This window comes from Triturus cristatus, chromosome 2_1, assembly GCF_964204655.1.
Source record: "Triturus cristatus chromosome 2_1, aTriCri1.1, whole genome shotgun sequence".
Classification (NCBI taxonomy): Eukaryota; Metazoa; Chordata; class Amphibia; order Caudata; family Salamandridae; genus Triturus; species Triturus cristatus.
In genome coordinates, this window is record NC_140581.1 from 921275160 (window position 1) to 921295947 (window position 20788).

A 20788-nucleotide genomic window follows, 5' to 3' on the forward strand; every position below is an offset into this window, starting at 1 on the left:
ACCGACCCCAGGCGTACCCTGGCAGTGGCAGAAGAGAAAAGGACCCTCGTCCAACGCCCAAAATCATCTCCCAGGCCAAACTTCTCCAGTACCGCGTCAAGGTATCCCCATTCTAGGCTGTCGAAGGCCTTTTCAATAACGACAGATAATACCGCTGGCTTCTGGGTTGGGTCCCAAACACTGTCTATTATGCGGACCAGGCGCCGAATGTTCATGGCTGTGCTCCTAGTGGGGATAAATCCAGCTTGGTCCACATGAACCAGCCGGGTCATGTGTGGCAGCAATCTAGTGGCCAGGATGCGACTCAGTATTTTATAATCGACCGTCAACATAGATAGCGGTCTATACGACTTCACATCAGATGCTTCCCTGCCGAGCTTCAGCAGCGGCACCACGAACGCTTCCCTCATCGATTGGGGTAGGCGCCCGAGCGTCAGGGCCTCAGCGTAGACCAGCAGGAGCCTAGGCGCCAAAATGTCCACATACTGCGCATAAAATTCGATCGGCAAGCCATCCACCCCTGGCGTTTTGTTTCTAGCCATCTGCTTGATAGCCACCCGGATCTCCGAGAGCGTGACGGGCCCGCCCAGTTCCTTCGCGGTCTCGGCCTCCAACCTCGGGAGCTGAATAGTCTCCAGGAAGTCGGCCATTGCGCCACCCTCCGCCCCCAGTTGGCTCCTATAGAGGCCCGTATAATACGACTGGAAGCGCTCCAATACCGCCGCTTGCGTATAGACTACCTCCCCTGTCTCCGTGCGAAGGCTCATGACCGGGCAACCTCTGGGCTCCGGGTTAGCAAGCCGCGCCAGTAGCGTTCCCACCTTATCCCTCTCCGCATGCACTCTAGTAGCATACAACTTATAATCAAAGCACCGCAGTCGCTCCGTCTCAGTCAATACCAACTCCTTCGCCTCAAGCAACCTATCCTGTAATCCCGGTCGTTCAGGCCTGCGCCGCTCTAAGTCCCGCAACGTCCCCTCCGCCTTCGTCAGGTCAGCCAGGACGGTCGACCGTACATTCGAAAACCGACCCAGACAGACGCCCCTAGTCACCACCTTCAGTGCATCCCATTCTATCGCTCTCGTGGCAGTGGAGCCCTCATTCTCCCGAAAGTAGTGTTCAATGCCCTGCAGGACCGCATCGCTAAACACCGCATCTACTAACGCCTCAGGTCGTAGCCTCCACGTCGGTACTGCCGACCTCGGCCTCTGCCACTGCACCGTCAGCAACAACAGGTTATGGTCTGAAATTGTCCTAGTTAAATACTCCGTGTGCGCCATCTTGGGAGCTAGGGAACCACTACACAGAATAGAGTCTATCCTCACATGCAGCGCGTGTAAAGCGGAGAAGAAAGAATAGTCCCGAACTCCAGGATGTTGTTCCCTCCATACATCCACAAGGCCCCACCGCTCCTGCCAGTCCGCCCTGTGCGCTGCTAACCGGCGCACCGGGGAGTCGGCCAAGGGCGGATGCGACCTATCCAGTGCTACATCAGTGATCGAGTTGAAGTCCCCTCCTATCAGAATGGGGCCCGCTGGGAAGTGCGCCAGTGACCCTGTCATGCCAGCAAAGAAGCGTGCTTGGTCCACATTAGGAGCATAGACACTACACAATACCACATCCTGGCCATACAACCTCCCCTCCACCGCCACAAATCGACCCTCCGGGTCCACCAACTGCTTTGTAGCCTGGAAGGGAACCCCCGCTCTCACCCACACCAACACCCCCCTGGCAAACGCTGAGTACGTGGTGCCAAACACCTGGCCATGCCACCTCCTCTGTAGCGCTGAGTATTCCTGCTTGGTTAAATGGGTCTCCTGTAAGAAAGCGATTTGGATGCCTCGCCTCACTAGCTGGGCGTGTACCTTATATCTCCTTGTCATAGTTCGGAGTCCATGGACATTCCACGTGAGGCATTTCAAATTAGGTAATGTCCCCATTGCTTGCCGCCCCCAACCATCGAATCAGTGCCCGTTGACCACCCACAACAGTACAGTAGAACCCCTTAACCAAAACACCCCAACAAACTTCCCCCACCCCTCTCTCCAGAACAGGACCCAATAGCGCAATATCAGTCCCCATCCAAACCTGCAACCCTCCAAACATTCCCTACTCTGTGGTCGTCACCACAGAAGGCCTTAGGGGCCACGAGAGGGTGCGTCTGAGCCGACCCGGGGCAGGCCCAGCCCCCGCCCCCAGCCCACGATCCCACAAGTCTCTCAACATAGTACCTGCCATGCCGCAGAGCACCCGGGCCCCCCGCCGGTCCCAGAGCTGCAAATAAAGCCCCCCCCCCGAGTGTCATTAGTTAAAAAGACCATCAGCTGTCTGTGGGGTGACCACCGGCCTCCCGGAACTATCAGCCTCCGATACCTCACCGCCGGACCGGCCTCCCTCCTCACCAGAGTCTGAGCCCATCGAAGTCCTCTCTTGTGGGGAGCCCGTGATGATCGCTGTCGCCGCTAGCGCTCCCCGCCTTTCAGCCGCCATCCGGTCGTCCCGCACTGCTCTCCTGAGTGTATCACGTTTGCGGATGCGTTGGGATTTCCGCACCTGAACCGGCTTGCTCCTCGGCTTCTCACCTTTCTCTGTGCGTCCTGTGCCAGCGCGATACAACTCAAGCCACGACCACGCCTCGTCAGGAGTCTGAAAGAAGTGGGTCGTTCCGTCCACTATCACCCGTAGTTTCGCCGGGAACAACAAGGAGTATTGCAAACCCTCGGTCCGCAGCTCTTTCTTCACAGCCAGAAAAGAAGCCCTGTGTTTCTGGACCTCCTGCGTATAGTCGGGGAACACCGTGACCGGGCTATTCGCCACCTGGAATGGGCCCTCCGCGTGCGCCCTCTGGATCAACAGATCTCTGTCCCTATAATGCAAGAGTCTGGCCAACATTGGTCTGGGCGGGCGGCCCGGCAGAGGCGATCGCGCCGGAACCCTATGTGCTTGCTCCAGGGAGAAAAAGGGGGAAACACCCTCCGGGGCCACCACCGTTTTAAACCAGTTCTCCATGTAGGCCACCGCATCCTTCCCTTCAACATTTTCCGGTAGGCCCACTACCCTCACGTTGTTCCTTCGATTGCGACCTTCGGCGTCTTCTGTCCGTTTCTCCAGCGCCGCCAGACGGCCCAGGATATCAGCGAGTTTGTGGTCTGCGACCCCCACCGCTGGTTTGAGCTCCTGCAGTAGCCTCTCATTGTCTTTCACTCGGACCGATAGTTTGGCATGGTCCGCCCGCAAGAGGCTCAATCCAGTGGCGACCTGCGCTATATCTTGATGCAGAGCCTCCTTGGTCGCCGTGATCGCCTCCAGTATTCCATCCAGCCATTTGTTCAAGCGCCGTTCCTGCGCTGAGCCCTCCGAGTCGTCTCGGGCCCCGCCAGCCTCGGCCGGCGCCGCCCCCCGGTCGTGCCCAGGAGGCAGCTGCGGCGCGGAACCCCTGTTCGCCATCCGCCCGGCGTAAGCGCCCGGGCAGGGGCACCACCGAAGGAGGAGGATGCACCACTATCCAGCCGCTGCGGGCCAGAGGGACCACCCTCGGCTGTGCCAATGTCCGCTTCAAGGCGCTGCCTCCATCCCCGGGGACCACCGCAATCACAGCCTGTAGACCCCCTCCGTCAGCAAGATGGCCGCCCACTGGTCGGTGCCTCTCCCACCAAGCGCCGGCAGCCCTCGCCGCCCTCCAGGCACCAATGAAGGCCGCGCAGATCAGGGCCTCTCTCCGCTCCACGCAGTGTCGCCAGCAGCGCCGGTCTACCTTGTCAGCAGGCTCTCATCGAGTCCGCTCCTGTGCGATCCACCCAAAGGGGCCAGCTCTGTATCCCGGGGGAGCACCGCTCCGCAATAGTCCGATGCGCCCGCTCACCTCACTCCTCCATCCAAGCCCTGCTAGCACCCCTCCAGTCAGCCACGTCCCAGCTCAGCCAGCCGCTCCGCCCCTGAGTCGCCGGCGGAGGCCATCAATCCGCCCTGGTATCGGGCGCGGGGTCCATTACTTTCTCGGCTGCCCAGTCGCCGCTGTGCTCCTCTTTGCGCAGCCTCCCCCGGTCACTGCCGTCCGTGCCCCAGCAACCACCGCCGCTCCGGGCCCCAAGCCAGGCGCCAGACCCAGCGCAGGAAGACGCCACACTCAGCAATGGGGGAGGGGCAGCTCCGTCCTCCACGCCTCGCTCCGCCGAAGGGTCCCGGCACACAGATCTCGCCCGCAACAATGGGAGCGCCGGAGACCCGTCCTCACCCAGCGCTGCAAGGGCCGACCCCCCCTCACTCCGGCCGCGACCCTCCAACCGCCGCCATCAGGGCCTCCGTAGTCGAGGCCGCCACCATATTGCCTTCCGGGCACCGCTCTCCGCAGCTCCAACACCGGACGTCAGCACCACTCCCGGCCCTCTGCGGTCCTGCTACCTCGGTCCGCTGCAGCCTCGGTGCTCCACGCTGCCAATCCGTCCGGTAGCAGCACCCTGTAGGCAGGTCAAACAGGATTAGTGTCGGGATCGGGCTCGGAGCTACAGGCTCACGCCGCCATCCCGATCGGCGTTCAGACCACGCCCCCTGGAGCCTGCCCATAGAGAGCTTTTTGAGCAATGCAAAGGCCCTTAAACTTGACTCACTGCTTGATGGGGAGCCTGTGCAGCTTCTGCAGCAAAGGTGTTGTATATGAGCGTCTTGGGAGTTTAAAAATCAATCTTGCTGCATCGTTCAATATTACTTGCAGCTTACCTAACAGCTTCTCTGGTGGCCCGATGTACGGGCTTTACGTTATCGAATCGAGAGACAATCACTGCCGACACCACCGTGCGCAAGGTTGAAAATGAAAGGAGAGGAGCCAATTTCCTCAGTTGTCTCAGCAGGCCCACACAGGTCCTAACCATGGTGGACACTTGATTTAAAAATGTGAGCTTGGTGTCTATTTTGATGCTTAAGCTCTTTACAATCGGTACTGGTGTGGGTGTGGCACCTAACTCTTGTGACCAGAAGAGGTCAGTCGAAGGGTTGGTTCCTGTGGTAATGGCTAGTACCTCTGTTTTGTCAGGGTTAACTTTGAGCGAGTTGACCGTCATCCAGTTGACAGTATATATGAGAATGCTTTGTACACACAATTGGACTTCAGGGGATCTGTCGATTCGCAGGATCAGTTGGGTGTCATCCGCGTAATTAAACACCTGACAGCCCATTTGGGGCAGAGCTGCCACCAGTGGCTGGAGAGAAATGTTAAAAAGCAGTGTGGACAGTGCAGAGCTTTGCGGAACTCCGAAGGTCAGTGCACCTTTACTGGACACTCGGTCTGCTAGTTGGATCCTTTGTGTCCGGTCTGTCAGAAATGAGGAGATTCATTGATGCATCACCCCACAAATTCCTATAGCCTGAATACGGGTCAGTAGTTGGTCATGATTCACTGTGTCAAACGCGGCTGTTAGGTATAGCAGAATTAAGGCACAAGTCTTCTTCCTGTTGGCCATAAGTCTGTGCTCATCCAACATCAATAGCATCACCAACTCTATGCTATGGTGGGCCCTAAAGCCTGCCTGCAGTACCTGGGGTAGCTGATGTTTCTCGTTGAATAGTGTGAGGGTTCTCCAGGATAATTCTAATAGCCCTTTGTCTTAAAACATGTTTTGATTTTCAGGATCTAGAAGGTTTGAAGCACCAGAGAAAATGCGCATCACGTACAACAAACAGGAAAAGAGAATGGATGCCCTTGGATGGGAAAATCTCCTATTCTTTATTTTTAGCTACTATATAACGGTGTAAATAGAAAAGTGCATTCTGCCTGTCATTTGTGAAACAGAAGGTTTCAAACCGTTACTGAAAAAAAGAAAAGAAATTAATAAAGATATTTATTTTGCTCATTCTGTGCTGTGCATACCACAGCTACTGTTCCAGAAAATTTCTTTCCTGGGGTGTGTTGCTTTTGTAATACGTATATTATGGTTGCACTTTTTCATTAGAACTTTATAGTTGTGTTGCAGTAAGACACAAAAAAAGGACAAATCACTGCTGTGACAAAAATGTATGTTTCACCCCATAATGTAATACGTTTTCATGAAATGGATGAGTAAGAAATGTATTAGTGCCCGGAACATGTTCAATCATTTCAACATTTTTGTCTCTATCCATAATTTCCAGGACAAATCACAAGACAAAACATTTTACTCCACAGAATTTGCATCCAATTTCAGGGATGGATTAAAATCTGTGACACTGTGAAATCACTTTAAAGTTCACCACAATTACTAAAACCAGTGCTGTGTCACCAATGCATAATCTTCGGTGTGCATAGAAGTTGCTATCATTTTTGTTTAAAAAGACACAGCCAGCAATCCTTGTGCATTTGAACAGATAGTTCATATTGTCCCAGATGGAAAAAACCTCCCACCAAAAACAATCCCCAAATCTATCCTTTTTGTAACCTTGTACCTAAAGTTTACCACGAAGAATAATCACATTTGACATCTTGAAATAGGCCACCGGTTTAGGAGCCTGAGTTAAAGTTAGGGCAGTCCCAAGCACAGGGACGTAGCTTAGTCAGTGCGATTCGGGGGTGTTAGTCTCACATTTCTCAACTGAAAATGCAGTGAGTTGCACAGTGGAGGGGTGAGATAGCCATTGGTTGGGGATGGACTGTTTCCATGAGGAACTGGATTAGTACGGATTTGCGTTAGGTGGGCTTCTGTCTGGAGTGGCACAGTGGGTGAAAAACTTTGGTCTGGAATGCTACTTTGAGAAATTGCCACTGGTTAAACTATTTGCAACCATTCATTCCATCACCTTTTGGGTGTCTGATTTCCAGACGTATGCCAGAAACTTGAGTTGGTGCAGCTTGTCAAGCCTGCTACTGCAAGTGTTTTGTGAATTTCAAAAAGGAAACAAGTCACTATGGGGCATATCAGCAAGGCGAGGCGATAAAATTATCGCCGCTTTTGCAGCCATTTTCGGCCGAAAAGCGGCAATAATTTTATCGCCTAATTAGCAAGCTCACGCTAACGCGTGAAAACTTGCGTTAGCGTAGGAATTCCTATCGCCCAGCTTTGCATCTTTAATGAGATGCAAAGTGGGCGTTCCTGACCTGACATGACAGGAGAAATGTCGCTATGCAACATTTCTCCTATCATCAAGCCCCACGCTATGAAGCATGGCGGCAAGGAAAAGTAGCGATAACCCATGTTATCGCTACTTTCCTTACGCCAGCTTCAGGACTGACTTAGCCATGATATCCTATGGAAGGTGGATATCATGGCTAAGTTTGTGAGTCCCTATCATCAAGCTAACGCCACATTGCGTGAGATTATCGCTGGGTTTCCAGCGATAATGTCACGTTAGGCAGTTAGCGTGAGGATTTCTATCGCTTTTGAGATAAGCGTTGCTAATTGCACGCTATCTCAGCGATAAAAATCCATGCTAGCCGGCGATAATTATCCTAGCGCTAAGTGCGCTTAGCGATAATTATCGCCGATTGTTGCTGATATGCCCCTATGTATTTCTGATCCTCCCAAAAATTAACAAGTTAAAACCTCTCAGTGGAACGAGGATAATGAGAAAAACCAACACATACATAGCAGACCCGACCCAGGCTCCAGGATCCAACTATCAAACCAAGAATGCGTTTGAGGAGTGTCACACCTCCAGTACCCCCGCTGAAGATATGTCTCTGCCAGTCAATCGGTACATGTGGGCAGGTTCTATGTTTCTATTCATAGCCATTTGCAAATTGTTTTATCAAATGCGTAATGGTCCAATGTACTAGACCAGTTGCATATAGAGGAAAGAGTGCAGGCAAATTAATAGGGCGAGGTAGCCATAGCCGAGCCATGATTCTGGCTTGGCTACAAGAGTCCATGCATGAGCCAAGCCATCAAAAGGTTTGGCATGTACATCGTGCAAAAAAACATAATATAAAAATATGATACAATCTATTCAAAATTTTTAAAAGTGCATTTCTTTGCGGAAGTGTTTTCTCTTAGTAACTCGGATTATATCACCGCATAGACAGATATTTATTAAAAGTGGTAGCTTTTAGAAACATCTATGGCTCTCTCCCCAACAACATCATTAGTAAACTAAGAGGCAAGTCAGTAGTTATGTAAACCCCAAAAATGTACTCGTTTTTTTTATAGATGGAGAAATATTATATCCTAATAAATCAGACATAAAAAGTGCTTGTACAGCACATATCCTGAACTCAAGAATTTAAAAATACTCTGCGAAGTAAAGTATTTGCCTTATATCTCACAATTTGGACAAGCAGGGAAGCAGGTATTGATTCCAGGTTACCTGGTTACAAATTTCGAAATTCAGCCACCTGATGGGTATCTCCGTATCTCTGTCTCTCTCCCATTTACATCAAGAGTCACAGTTTTGCCTTTCATCCTTAGCTCGGGACAAGAACAACCAACACAGAGATAGCAGACCAGGCTCACCATATTAACCGCAATCACTACTCCTGTCACAGCAATGACCTGTCTCACTTTTACACCTGAAGGCCAATGAGGTGGCTCACAGCTGCATCATGACAGCCTTTATAAAACAATAAATGGAAAAGCGTTTACTGCTGGCAAAGCACTCCAAGGCCCAGGGAGTAAACCATACACTGCAGACAACACATCAATAGACAAATAATTCACTTAGGTTCTGGCTGAAGTAGTGGCTCCAACGAATCCAACATATAACAATTGCCTTAGCCAAAGAACACTGTTTTTGTATCAAAGGTCAGAGACATTATGGATCCAAACGTTTTAATTGTTTCCACGGCAAAATGCATAATGTATTCATTCGAAAATGTACCTAAAAACGGCATCAGTGCTTGACTTGAGAATATGAAGAGGATGATGTTAGATCCGAGTGAGGCTCCAGGAGTCCCTTGGACCTGAGCAGAATGCCAGTGAATCTTATACTCTGCAGAGGTCCTGATTTAACCTGTAATCTTGTCCACTGGTTTTACTTTAGTGCACTCATAGAATCAAGATGCTTTTAAAACATTTTCTTTTAAAAATATTTCTGTATTCTTTTTCTTCATGTACAGCCAGACTAAATATATCCTATTACAACGTGGCAAACAATGCTCTCTAAAACCCTCTACTAGAACTGCACCTTGCACAGAGAGAGCAACGTTTCAATAACATGGCATCTGTGGCCTATGCTCCTTGGAAAGGGAACAGAGGGGGGAAGACCTGTAAAACAGTTTTGCAATTGACTGATACAATTTCAGCCCTTCAAACAGAGTCTGGGGGATGGAACTATGGCAAATGCTTCCCTATCAGATAGAATAAAATTAACAGCTGAACGGAACCGAATGAAACTTGAACATTACAGGTCAAACGGAAAGCCTTAGCAGTGTATACTAGTTAAAACATGCAGGCCTTCACACTGTTATATTGTAATTTACATTTATATAGCACTTACTCCCCTGATGAGGCATTCAAGCGCTTCATGTCAGGAAGCATGCTGCTCCAGAACCCAAGGTAGTAGTAATTCTCCAGCTGTTGTTTTTGGTTATTAGAATTAGTCTTGTGCTGTTAAGGAAGCCATTCCTTGCCTTTACTCCAGTTTCTATTTGGTAAATTGAATTAATAGGTAGGTGTGCTCTTAGGTGGCGTGAGGGTGAATTCATGCAAATGGTTGATGCTCCTAATGGATGAGCTACAGAAGATTAGATATTTTTAGTTTGCAGGGTTATGACCTTTAAAGGAGAGGTTGTGATCTTTGAAATGAGGTGTGAGCATTCTGTAGAAATACAATAATATTGACTGAGGCAGACAGAATTGAGACTTAGAGTAGGCTGTGCTCACAGATAGGAAACAACAGAGGATGAAAAGCAAGGAGAGAACGTTTTGAAAGAAAAGGAGTGGCAACACATTCAGGTTTTATGTCAAGGTTAATTTGCATGGGAATATAGAGCAGGATTTCTGAGTTTGCAGGCAGTATTAGAGTGTAAAACTGCAGAAGGAAAGACCAATATTTGCATGTGAAATAGTGCTATTTTAGGTACTTTTGATAACAAGCATTGGCATAGCCAATAGGTCTCACCTTTGGGACCTTAGAAGTGTTTAGCCATGCAACAGTTGATGTTGTTGCACCAAGGATATTATGCTGGATAACTAAACACTTCTAAGATCCCAACGGTGAGACCTATTGGCTATGCCAATGCTCTTTTTTATTGAATTCCGGGTGGATTTACAAGGACTGGCGCATCCCTGCATGTCAGCAGGGATGTGCCAGGTAAGATGCATCACGCAAGTTTACCCTTGCGCCACCACAGATGCGCCGCATTTACAATGCGGCGCGTCATGGCGCAAGGATAAACAGATGCGTGACGCATCTGATGGTGTAAGGGCGGCGCATTGCTGGAGTCGTGTTGCAAGCGCGACGCAACTCCAGCAATGCTCAGGGGCTGCCCATACCTAACATGCTGCGTCACGCCTTACGCCTGCTTCAAGCATGCGCAGGGTTTTGACGCAGCGGCGTCAGAAAAGTGACTCAGTGAAATCTTTTTTTTTTGTCCTCATACGCCATTAAATGTGTCCAGAATCTGCTTTTGCTCTTTCTGCGGCCCCCCGTTTGGCGCCAGCAGTATGTATATTCTGATCTGGTCTTAATGGAAGCACTTTACACAGAACCCCTCCTGAATAGTCAGTTCAGTTTTTCTAACTGGATGGCCCTTGAAACTGATCCGAGAGATACATACATCTGTGCAAAGGCATAATCATCGGATAAATAGGTCTCTGGTGTCACAACTTGTCAAGCCCCCCCCACACATGGCAACCAAAAATCTTTCTTTCTTTTCCAAATGGCCCTGTCCAATTTTATTGTATAATGAATCGCATTTACCCAGTCTAAAAATGTTGGGGAGATATTCTTAAGCCAGTATTTGCAGATTTCTCTGTGAGCAAGAAAAATTAAATATAAGGACAATTTACTTACATCTCGAGGTAACAACTCATAATTCGAGAAGATACCAAAGAATACCAAAGTTATGCTCACCTGAATGTCAAAACTGAACATGGCTTTCATACCTTCAATAACCGAACCCCAAAATGTATGTAGCATTGGGCACCTTAAAAACATATGGATGTCATCAGCCTTTTCCTGCTGACACTTCGGGCAGCGGGGAATAGGTCCCCTTGAAAATTTAGACAACCTAAGAGGGGACCAGTAAACTCTTTGAAGAGAAAAGAGATGATTTCTCTTGCCAAATTTCTTCTGGGCTGTGATCCGGCAAGCAATCTCCCCAGAGCTGGAATGATAAGGTGAAGTCTCCGTCAGCCATGTCCATCATATCCAATAAAAATTTGCTATCTCTTTCTTGTTCCGCGTTCTCGTGTCTAGTGCCTTCTCCAAATCGTTTGAGATACCTGCCACTGTGCCGATTGCCTGACTCCAACTGCTTATTTGTAGATATTTAAATTTTGATAATTTGCTGTCTGTGATATTATTCAGCTCTTCCCATGATAGCAGGGAGCCCTCCGGCATTATTTGAGCCCATCGTTCCAACCCCGCCAATTTCAGCAGATTTGCAAATACGTCTTTAGTCCACTCCGGTGATCCTCGGGATTTCCATATAGGAGCCAAGGCACTGTAGTAACTGATTTTCGAGAGCTTTCTGACTCTATACCAAACAGTCACTATGTCTTTTAACGACTTTAAGCGGACCTTTTTGAAGAAGCGTGGATCACCGAACTTATACACAAAGGCTTGGTCACCTCCTTTTATATCCCAAAGCATAACTTCGAACATTTTTCCTATGTCTGAGTCATCTGGCTGGTTCAGGAGCATTTTCCCTGCCCTTGTTAAAAATACCCATGCATAGGAAATTAGGTCTGGTGCACATAATCCCCCTTTATTTTTCTTCCTTCGTAGTTTTTTCCATGAGATTCTTTTGCCCTTGAAGGCCCAAATGAAGGAATTCATTTTAGCTTGTATTTTCCTTAGAGCCTCCTCCTTAAATGCTAATGGGATGTTTTGGAATAAGAAAGTGAGTTTTGGTAAAAGCATCATTTTCACTATCTTGACTCTACCTATTGATGTCAAAGGAAGAAACGCCCAACTTTTTAGGGAGTCAGCAATTTCTTTATCATATCTGCGTAAGTTTTTATCGGTGATATGATCAATATTTTGCGTGATTCTGATGCCCAGATACCTTATCTAATTTTTCAAATAGGGAGTTGAACATTCATATACCAGGCCATGTACTCCGTTTTTGACTAATTGATCTCGTATCCTGAAATATGTCCAAACTGTGAGGCTATGTTGTACATTATTGGAATAGCCGCAATGGCATCTGACATGTATATCATCTTATCGTCAGCATATAGGGATACTTTCTTTTCCCAATTTCTAAACTTAAAAGGAACTATGCTGACTTGTTTTCTGATCCTCTCCACCAATGGCTCTATATAGAGATTAAAAAGCAGCGGTGACAAAGGACACCCCTGCCTTGTCCCACTTTTAATAGTTACAGCCTCCGAAAGATTCCCATTTACCAGGATTCTGGCTGTGGGCTTTTGATAAATTGATAAAATTGTTCTACAAAAGTTTTCACCCAGATTGCATCTATCTAATACCTGAACTAAATACAGCCAAATACAGCCAGTTCACACGATCATATGCCTTTGTGGCATCTAGTGTAATGATGGCCATCAGACGCCGACCAGGTTGTATGTCAAGTCCTGAATGCTCCTACCTTTAACAAAACCTTTTTGGTCTATATGTAATACATCTCCTATGACTCCATTTAGTCTCTCTGCTAAAATCTTGGCAAAAATCTTATAGTCAAGATTATGCAGAGAGATTGGCCTATATGAGTCACATTGGCTTGGTGGCTTAGATGGTTTTAAAATCAAGACCACCGTAGCTTCGTTCCATGAGGGGGGCACCTTCCCTCTGTTCTCAAAAATATGGGAAAATAGTTTATGCATCACAGGGGCAAGGACTTCTGCTAAAACTCTATACAACTCGGCTGACAACCCATCTGGTCCCGGTGCCTTGCCCTTTTTCCCCAGACTCAATTGCCCTAATTATCTCACCGAAACTGATCGTTTTGTTAAGATTAATAGACTTCCCCTCATCAATTTTATTTAAAGAATATTGATCAAGCCAAGAGTGGATCGAGTTTTCTTGTGGGGTTAGATCTTCCCTGTAAACCTGTTCAAAGTGCTTAAAAAAAGCTTCTTCAATATCTTTAGGGTTTTCCAGTAGCTTACCCGAGGTCTCACTTAATACTTCTTTTATATTGTTTTTACTCAGGTCCTGTTTGGTTTTCCAGGCTAGGAGCTTACCACTAGATTCCCCGTATTCGAAGTGGGCCAGCTTGCTGGCCTCCCATCTTTTCCTCAACCTGGTGTCTAGCACCCCTGACAGTTCTAGTTTACATGATGCCAAATTCCCATCAATGTCCCCCTGGACTGTGTCCCTCTGGGCAGTGAGATCTTGCTCTAGGTTCAGAATTTTTGCCTCTCTTCCTTCTATCTCAGCCTTGTATTTCCTTTGCCTGGCAATTTATATGGATGTTATCTGGCCTCTCAAGAAGTCTTTGTACGCATCCCATACTGTTTCTATTGAAGTGGTCTCTAAATTAGTCAAGAAGAAGTTCTCTGTTTCTGCTACCAGCTTTTGCACAACTTCTTCCTCTAATAAGATGGTTCGATCCAAAGTCCATCTTTTGGTACTCTGCTTTGTTGTGAGTTTCAAGGCTAACGAGACTGCGGAATGGTCAGATAAGTGGCCTCCTATGTGTTTTGAGTCTATCACCCAGCTTTGCAACTCAACACTGAAGAAGTCTAATCTAGACTTATGCCCATATTTTTTATTGTGGAAAGTGTAACCCCTTTTATTCCCCATTCTTCTCCTCCATATATCTATCCATCCCATTTGCTTCATTGCACTTATGAAGGAAGATCTCATTTTGCAATTCTGTGCTGATCTACTCTTGTAAGTTCTGTCCATCAGAGGGTCTAACACCAAATTAAAATCCCCGGCCAAAATTAATGGATCCTGAAAAATTAATAACTCTCCCAGCAACTCCCTTAGCGGAGCTGGAGCATCCAGATTTGGTCGATAATATCCTGCCACTGTAAATTGTACCTATGAAACCTAATCTTGGCTATGGCCCATCTGCCCATCTTGTCTACTTTGAACCCTTCCACTGCTAAGGCTGAGTTGTTTTTAAGGAGGATAGCCACTCCCTTCGTAGTCAGCTGCTGTGTGGTACATATTACTTCCTGAATCCATTTTTTGGTCTTGCACAGATCCCTCATCTCCTTTTCTGTAAGATGTGTCTCCTGAAGAATGAGGATTTGTTCAGGTGTATCTTTTAAATATTATAGAATTCTCTCCAGTCTATATTTTACCCTCAGTCCATTCAGGTCCCATGACAAAACCTTTAGATATACTACCTGATCAGTCATAGATTGTGCCATTTCTCAAGATGTGGGTAATGTATTGCTTGAACGACCTATTTTGGCGCTTCGGACTTATTATTTTTGTTTTTTTCCCTATGCTCCCCACCCTGTGCCCACCCCCCCTCCCCTCCTCTCTCCCACCCTAGTGCTCCCCTGGAGAACCCCCAATCTTCCTCTTGAGACCCTACTCTGGCCTTGAGACATCCCTCCCAGGTACTCGGGACGGTGATTAAATCTTTGTCTGTTGTTTTAACTTAAGGTTGTGTAAATTTCAGCGCATAAAAGAAAAGAGAAAACTATTCTAAAGAAAGAGGAGTTTTCAGAGAGGCCTGAAATACTACCGGACTACTGGCTCACCAGGCGTCCCCGATATTGATTGTAAAAAGGATTCTGCTTCATCCACCCTCTTAAAAACCCGCATTTTGTTATTGAACATTACTTTCAAAGTTGCGGCGAATTTTAGCTGGACTGTTGCACCTTTCTGTCTAAAGGGGTCTAGTAACTGCCCTAACTCCCATTGTCTGGAGGCTGTTAGTGATGAAACGTCCGATCTTATCTGGAACGTTATTCCTTCTGCATTTAGTGTACTCTTCTTTAAAGCTCTATTTAATATTTCATCCATCAGGCTATAAACTAAGAAGTGTACCAAACTTTTCCTGGTCTAGTTTTGTTTGGGTTTAATCTGAATGGATCTCTATGGACTCTCTGAATGTCAGTCATAAGATCTTGCTCTGAAGAGTCAATTAGAGTCGATTGTTTGATCAGCTTAGCCACGAACTCTTTAATGTTGTTCCCCTCCGCTCCTTCCGGAACTTTAAGCAGGCGTAGATTATTTCTTTTCTGGGAGTTCTCAATGGATTCTATCTTCTCCTGGAGCCCCAGTTCGCGTTCTTTTAATTTAGCGAGTTCTTTTGAATTTCCTGTGGTTTGCACTGTCAATTCTGCCACTGTGGATTCCAAAGCTGAGGCCCTGGCTGCCAAGGAGGCGAGCTTGTCTTCCAATTTCTCGCAAAAAATCTTGATTTCACCTTGATTTTTATCCGAGACCTGAAATCTGCTCTTCATCTCCTCGCTTAGAGAATGTAAAAGTTGCAGGACAGGTTGATGCGTTGGTAGATCCCCTAAATTCCCATTAAGAGAAAGGGTGTTCCCCACTTCCTTCGCCATATTTTGTTTCACCTTTAATACATTCCCACTTGTGGACTCACTGCCTGCATTGAGTGCCTGTTAAATGGTAGCGGCAGTTTCAGTCGGTATCCTTTCAAGTATTTGCCCGGCGGTAATCGCCTCTCATACCACTCGATAATTTACCAATAAAAGAGGCAGGCGCTGGAGACTGGAAGGCAGGAAACAAGGTTTTATTCCGTCGGAGCAGAACACATCAGATCAGACAGCAAGGTATCGTCACGAGGTGCTCTAACTGCATCTCTGAGACCTGGTCTCTTATACACTGGTTTATTGCTTTATTATACATAGTACATTCTTGAGATTCCCTTGATGTGCGGGGAAATATCCCCTGAAGCCCCGGCTCAGATCCGATCCCACACATGGTTACAGTAGAGGTTCCCACCCTACCCGCAGTGGGAGATGGCTATCGCGCAGCAGGGAATTCCGCTAATTCCCGGGGGGGTGTGCAACCGGCCGGGTCTCAGGGGGTAGGGGCTTTGATTCTACTGTAATCCCTTTGATGTGGGATGTTTCCCTTACAGTAGGGGCAATAAACTGCATCCGCAGGGCTAGGTGATGGCCTGGGACCAGTTCAGACAATGGGGTGCAGGGGAAGGGGGGGTTATCAAAGGAGAGGCATGACCATGTATGGGTTGTCGGTCGGAAGTGGTTCTGTAGCAGGGTCGCGCAGAAGGAGAGGGTTTATGGCCTGTATGAGGGAGCGGGGGTGGCCGGCGCGCGGGGGATGCTCGCAGCGCCGGGGGGAAGCGCTGGCGATCGAGAGTGAGCGGGGAGAGAGAGTGGGGTGCCTAAAATGGCGGCCGTGCATTTGCTATGCGTGGCGCTGGGGAGAGGCAAGATGGCGCAGATAATGTTCAGTTTGCACGCTAAATTTCCACAGTCCTCCCTTTTAACATGTCTCGCCAGCTTGCCTAGTTTGGATCTATCCCCATAATACCCCGTACCTCCACCTCATTCAGAGCTTTCATCCGCTCAGTTTCAAAGTCCAAAGTCTTAGGGCAGATGCAGTTCATAAAAAACGAACATAAAGGTGGCAGACACTGAATCCCCAAGCAACATCCACATAGTATCATGATTGGTATGAGGATAAATGAAAACAGCTTCCATCCCCAACCTTTAATAGCGTCCCAAAACCAACTCCCCAGCGACCATTCTTCTTGTTCTTGATGGACCTCTGTGGACAGTCTGTGGAGGTGTTCAATTGCTTTGTAGACTGAGGGTGAGTTATCCGGTACGTAGGTACAACAGCTGGACCCAATGATGCGGCATGCTCCTCCGCGGTCAGCCAGAACCACATCTAGAACAAGGCGGTTCTGGAGAGCCACCAGGCGGACGGCCTGAAGCTCAGCGGTGTTGTTGGCGAGGGCGCCAGCTGTAATGTTCATTGCTGTTTCGACCGCCTGGGTTAAGTGGCGGATGGCACGGCTGTTTGCCATCGGACCCCAGAGCGGAACAAGACCCTTTACTGCATCCATGAACTGTGCTCTGGTGGAGTCGGTTTGTACAATGTCTTTGGCACGTTTCTGTCGGTGATGGTTTGCTGGAGCCACATACGTCGGAGGAAGGACAAAGGCGATGTAGCAGGTGCCTCCCCAACCTTTCGGGAGCCAGGTGTAGGCCTTAGTACCACACACGAAGTACATATTCGGGGAGGCAACAAAGGAAGGTGGGTCAACTGAGTCCAATGTTCGGGTGATGAGGCAGGAGCTGTGGCCCACCAGCTGTGCCCCCAGGCCTTCGAGGCATACAGATCCAGTGATGTTGATGACGGACAGGGCCACTGTTAGGGTGGCGGCTGTCCGTTTTCGGAGGTAAGAGAAGGTGGGTCTGGCTGGATTGTTGAACACTTGCATTTCAATTCGTTCTTTGGCGGGGATGTCCATGTGAAAGGAAGTGTTCGATCTCAGAGGGCAGAAGAGGGCGGAGGTTCTACCAGTTTTGTTCAGCCAGAACCCATGGTAGAAGTGTGACATGGTTCTGCCGGAAGTGGCATTGTCCTTGTAGCTCTCCTGCAGGAGGATCAGCCAGGCGAGGCAGGAACCATGGACGGAAAAAGGTGAAGGGATGAAGGGGATTGAGTGCCCAGTGGCATGGGGCAGCAATCCACAGATCCAGCAGTTAGTGGCGTTGGTGGCAAGATTGTGTTGGTGGAGTAACTGCACAAAAGAGTTATTCCAGAACTCCTTACGCCTTTCTCGGAGTTGGGGTGAAAGTGAGATCAGATGGTGTTCTTTCGTGGTGGTAGTTTGAACGGTAGTCAGCAATGTCTTATGAGCGGGTGTGCTCTCCTCCATGATCCAGAAGGTGACCACGAGGAGAAGGCAAAAGAGAAGGGAAATGAAAAGTGCTATTGTCTTAAAGCTGTGCATTCGGTCAGTCTTTGAGTTTTTGAAGTGGATCTTCGGACGTCTGGTTGCTTCCATCATCTTCATGTCGGGCGCTTCCATCACCTTCAAGAGACTCGGTAGCGGGCAGAACCACAGACTTTGTTTTAGTTTCTCTCCTGGTGGCCTTTGAGGTGCCTAGGCTACCGTTCTGAGATTTCCACTTAGCCTGTGGTCTGCTTAGCCGAAGTTCTCTCCTTTCGTCGCAAGTTATACCCTTCTTTGGATGGCACAGTGAGATCGGGATATTCAATCAACTCAAGTGTCTCTGTATCCGGGCAGCGGCTCAGGGATGGTCGGTCTTTGTCCAGAAGTTCCTCTTGGGCGGTGATGTTGTCCGTGGTTGTCAGGGTCGGTGATACCTTCTTGCAGTGGTGTGCGTGCAGCCAATTGCGTTTCCCCTCCACTCGAAGAGCTGTTCGGGTGGTGATCAGGACTTGCAGGGGGCCCGTCCACCGGGGCTCCAAACTCTTGGTGCGCTGGAAGTTACGCACTAAGACGAAGTCACCGGGTTGGATGTCGTGTCCCGGGCCCCTGGAAACATCGGGAATGGCGTGCAGCACTGGCTGATGGATAACAGACAACGTTTTAGTTAGATTGTACAGATAATCAGACATGAGGACGTCCGGGACGTCGTGGATGGATGTCGGTTTTGGTGCAGTCCAAAGGTTCATGGGCCGCCCGAAGACGACCTCGTAGGGGGTTAAGTGGTGTTTGGTGGGGGTGGAACGCATTGATAGCAATGCTAGTGGGAGAGCGTCTGGCCATCTTAGTCCTGTGGTGGCGACTATTTTTGCTATCTTAAGCTTCAATGTGGCATTGTGTCGCTCAACCAGGCCTGCAGATTGGGGATGGAAGACCGCATGGAACTTCTGTTTTACACCCAACCCTTTTAAGATGAGTTGGATAACTTCGGCTACGAAGTGGGGGCCATTGTCGCTCCACAAAATTCGACAAAGGCCGTATCGGGGGAAGAATTCCTTCAGCAGTACTTTTGCAGTAGTCATAGCGGTGTTGTCATGGGTCGGGTAGGCTTCCACCCACTTGCTGAAGGCACACACAACGACAAGCACATACTTTAAACCTTGGCACCTTTCTAGCTGGACATAGTCCATTTGTAGGACCTCAAAGGGGTGATTGGGGACCCCAAACCCTCCCCGGGGTACAGCAGTTCCTTTCCCAGGGTTGTGTTGGAGGCATACTAGGCATTGTTGGACCAGACGTTTGGCTGAGTCTGATATTCTGTCGTTGTGCCAGACTTTGGAGATGAGTTCGATCATGGGGGCAGACCCTATGTGTGCGGGGGAGTGTGCCATGGTCAGCATGGGGATCAAGTATGAGTCGGGTAGTAACCATTTGTTCGAGTCTTTAGTTCGCCAACAACCGTCATCGTCCTTCAATCCCACCCGGGCCCATTCAGTTAATTCGTGTGGTGTGCTGGCTAGTTGGATATCCCTAATCGTTTCCCTAGCATCCTTCCATTTCTCAGTTTGTGACCTGGTCACGTACATGCGGGTCGTGGACCTATTCTCGGCTGTGGTTCGGGCAGTAATGTCAGCTAGTGCATTTCCCTGACCTATAATGTCTGTCACCTTCTTGTGTGCCTGGCATTTGATCACAGCTATCCGTGTGGGGAGGAGGACTGCTTCGGTCAGGGCAGAGACTAGATCTCCATGCAGGATGGGTGTGCCATGAGAAGTCAAGAATCCCCTCTCTTTCCATAAGAGCCCGAAGTGGTGAACTACCCCAAAGGCATACTGACTGTCTGTGTAAATGTTTGCGGTTGTCCCTGCTGCCAGGATGCAGGCTCGTGTGAGGGCAATTAGTTCAGCCGCCTGTGCGGATCGCTGTGTGATGCGGGCTGTCTCAACAACTGTTCGAGCTGTGGTGACTGCATAGGCAGCTGAGGTGGTGCCATCAGGGAGCTTGATGCATGAGCCATCCACCCACAGTTCTCCGTCAGGGTCCGGGAAGGCAGTATCCCGGAGGTCAACCCTACTCTTGGTTTGTTCGTCGGTGAGGGTCACGCAATCATGTATAGGGGATGCATTGGGGTCAGCGTCAGGGAGAGGTAGTAGAGTAGCTGGATTCAGAGTGGTGCATCGTTTCAATGTGATATGGGGCGCAAGCAGAGTCAGTTCATACCCAGTCAGTCGTGCGCTAGTCAGGTGTTGAGTCTTGGTTTGGTTCAGGAGGGTATCGACAGCATGGGGTACCAATACTGTGAGGGGGTTCGAGAGCACGATCCCCTCACTTTGCCGGATAGAGACAGCAGCGGCGGCTACTGCTCGAAGGCAGGCGGGCAAAGCTCTGGCTACGGGGTCAAGAGTGGCAGAGAAGTAGGCACAAGGGCGTTGCTTAGGGCCTATGGACTGGGTTAGGACAGACAACGCACATCCCTCCCTTTCGTGGGTGTAGAGGGAGAAAGGTTTAGTGTAGTCTGGGGTTCCTAGGACTGGGGCCGAGCAGAGGGCGTCTCGTAATTCTTTGAAGGAGGATTGACATTCAGGTGTCCAGGGGAGGGGGAAGGGGACATCCTTAGCCAGCAGGGAAAGCAGAGGCTTTATGGTAAGACTGAAGTTTGGCAACCACTGTCGACAAAAGGAGGTGAGGCCCACTAGGGATCGTACTTGCTTCTGAGTTTTGGGAACAGGGGTTTCTAGGATGGTTTGAATTCGGTCAGGGGTAAGTTTCCTCCCGTCTTTGGATAGTAGGTGGCCTAGATAAGTTACCTGGGGCTGGCAGAATCGCAATTTCTTTCTGGAGACCTTGTGACCGTTCTCCGCAAGGAAGCGGAGGAGGTGAATGGTGGCTGTGACGGCGAGA